The 3,197-nt window shown below is 38.9% G+C and overlaps 1 long non-coding RNA gene across 1 annotated transcript in view; it reads right to left on the minus strand.

Annotated features, from left to right (window-relative positions):
• LOC114622688 overlaps positions 1-2,588 on the minus strand; it is a 25,412-nt gene extending 22,824 nt beyond the window's left edge. The window contains exon 1 of the long non-coding RNA XR_003711656.1: positions 2,543-2,588. This is a non-coding gene — a long non-coding RNA (uncharacterized LOC114622688). The remainder of the gene's footprint in view (positions 1-2,542) is intronic.
• Between the last annotated feature and the right edge of the window lie 609 nt (positions 2,589-3,197).

Raw genomic sequence — 3,197 nt, forward strand, 5'->3', positions numbered from 1 at the left:
CTCTCTCTCTCTCTCTCTCTCTCTCTCTCTCTCTCTCTCTCTCTCTCTCTCACACACACACACACACACACACACACACACACACACACACACACTCACTCACATACACACACAATCTCAGCACAGGATGAATGGAAACCCAAATCTATCTCCATGGTTAACCTTATATACCAAATACTCTAACCCTACCTCCTACCTGAGAGCATGGATGACTGGGACAGAATTATATACAGTTAGGAAAGAAGCACAGGAGGGAGAGGCTGAAATCACAGGTGAGGAGCTAATGACCCTCTGTACCCCCAACCTCTAAGAGGGAATATCAACAAGCCAGATCTTGGTGGTCTTTGATGACAATGACAATAGTTGTTATGCTCAGCGGAAAGTATTCCACAGCATGTGGTACAAAATGTTACTTTTCCCTTCTTCTTTTGTCTTTTACTTATATCTATGTCTTTATATTTCATATGGATTTCTTATAAGCAGTGTATTATTGAGTCCTGAACTTTTATACAGTGTAACAATATTCACATATTAACTGGGGATTTAATTTGCATACATTTAAGTTATTAATAACATGGTTGACTTACTTTAACATTGGCTACTTGTTGATTTCCGTCATCTTTCTTTTGTTATTTCAGTCATTTGCAAACTCCCAGTATACAGCCTTCTTGGCAGGCATCCTCTCACTATGACATCTCCAACGTTCCAAAGGCTTCATTATAGCCCAGGCTACATCTTCATAATTTCATGAAGGGCCTCTCAGGATCTCCTTGCAGGTACTCCAACCCTGCCATGTGTTGCCTTGTCTCAGTGGCTCTCCAAAAACACCAAAGAAGAATCCACCAATTTCTTCATTCTTGGATCTTTCATCCCTTCAAAACTGTAGAAAACAGATGATGCTATCAAGTTTTCTGCTTCCTCAGGCTCCCTGGCCTCCTTGGATCACAGTTGCAGCATCTTCGATAGGCTGGAAATTTTCCAAGAGCATGGAAACCTCTCAGGCTCTTTCATTTCACAGGAACCATTGGTGGGTGGGATCTTCGCCTCAGAAGACACTTTTCCTATTGTTACATTGCAGAGTGAGAGCTTCTCTTTAATGGCACTAATGTCCTTGGTGAATATAGCCTCCTTTTCACATGTGCTGTAACCTTGGTGCCTGTATCCTCTCTAAACTGTACATTTTAAAACTTCTTTCTACCCAACTTGTTACTCTTTTTGTAGACTCATTTAAGCATAGTATGTGATAAAAAGCAATAATGATTCCACAGACTAGATATTATACAATTGAAAATCTCCCTTACCAAATAAATTAGTCCACTATTTTATAAATCATCCTGATTCTAATTCTCTTGGAACACTGGCAGAATGAAGTTGGATTCTTTGACAAAATACCACATGAATGCCTCGTAGTACAATTGGGTCCCTGTTTCCTTTGAAACTTCAGGTACCATTGTTTGCATTTTTCTCAGCTTTACTTTCTCCCAAGTTCTCAGTAGAATGGCCCATTAATCTCTACTTACAGCATCCAACAGCTTTTCTAGCCCCAAGTTCCAAAATCTTCCATGTTCCTTCCACAAAACAAAAGCCTAAAAGCAGACTTGAACAGTCAGGTTGACCACAGCAATGGTGCCCCTCCTCTGTAACAGGTCCTGTATTTATTTATTTATTTATTTATTTATTTATTTATCTTTCTTTCTTTTTCTTTCTTTTTTTTTCTATGATAAAGGATCCTAATACAATAAACTTAAGAGTTTGTTTGGATTTACAGTTCCAGAGAATAGAGACCATTGTGGTGGGGAAAACCAGGCACCAGGCAGGGTAGCATGCTATTAGGAGCAGGAAAGTGCTTGATCCTAATGGCATCTCCAAAGAGAGAGCAGGAAGTGGGCCTGGACTACAAAACCTTAAAGCACATCCCCAGTGACTTACCTCCCCCAGCAAAGATGCACCTCTGCAGCCTTCCCAAACAGAACTGTCAGCTAGGGACCAAGTGCTCAAATATATCAATTTATAGGGGACATTTCATATTCCAACAAAAACAGTGTATCTCCTTTTTCTATTTCTCGTTTTGACTGGTTAAACAATTCTAGGTGAAAGATTTCTTTCAGCACATTAAAGATATCTTTCTACTGTTTTCTGACTTGCTTCATACTGTTGGACCCTAAGATCCAAACCAGGAAGATGTACTCCCACAGAAACACTAATGGACAGGGGGTTCGATGCAAAAGCAAAAGGTTTATTGATCCAGTGCACTGGGGTTCCCCCACACACAGGCTAGAGGAACCCTGAGCTAAAGCTAAGAGCAGTTTTTATACAGTTTTCACAGGGTTTATGAGGACAGTCTTACAATCATCTCTTAGACAATGCTAACCACAAAGGCTGACCTCAAATGGCCACTCCCACACCTGGTTTCTTGGCAACTCATAGTCACACATTATCTTATGACAATGAGTGTTAGCTAAGTCTATCTTACCATAGCTCCTGTTTACCCAGGTTTATTGCACTAAGGCCCAGCTTCCTGATAACCTTTTAATTCTCTTACCTTGGCCCTTCTCCTGGAATGTGTGTATAAGCCTTCGGAATGTGCTTCTCCCAGAACTTGTCTCTGGAAAAGTTAATTTTTAAGTTTAGGCTGAGACCTGAGATTCCTTCAATACTTGATAAGAATTCTGTCATTTCTAACTCTGGACTTCTGTACATATGTGACTATGATCTTTCTGATGTTAAAGGTTTTATTTGTGGTTTTCAATCATTTGCTTCATCCTAATTTCACATTTTATCTTCTTAGATTAACTATGGGCTTCTGATTTTTCTCTAATTTGAAAGTTTTTGAACAGTATTCAAATATTTTGGCCCTTGCTTCCTTTTCAGTTAATCAAATGTGTATTAGACAATTTAATGGTATGTAAATCAACCACTGATGATCAGTTATTTTCTTCAGAATATGTCTCTGAACTGCTACATTGGGTCTTTCCTACTACTGTCTTTAAATGTACTGATTACTTATTCCTTAATGGTCAATTTATTGGTAATCTTACAATGTTAGTCGGGGTTCTGAGGAGTAAAAGAACTGATAATAAATAATATATTTATTCCTAAGGAGCTTTTATTAGATTGGCTTACACAATACCTACCTGGTAGTCTAACCATGGCTGTCTGTATGTATAATGGAAAGGTTTAAAACCCAGTGACTGATC

The sequence above is a fragment of the Grammomys surdaster genome, unplaced genomic scaffold (assembly GCF_004785775.1).
Source record: "Grammomys surdaster isolate TR1022 unplaced genomic scaffold, NIH_TR_1.0 191, whole genome shotgun sequence".
Taxonomy (NCBI): Eukaryota; Metazoa; Chordata; class Mammalia; order Rodentia; family Muridae; genus Grammomys; species Grammomys surdaster.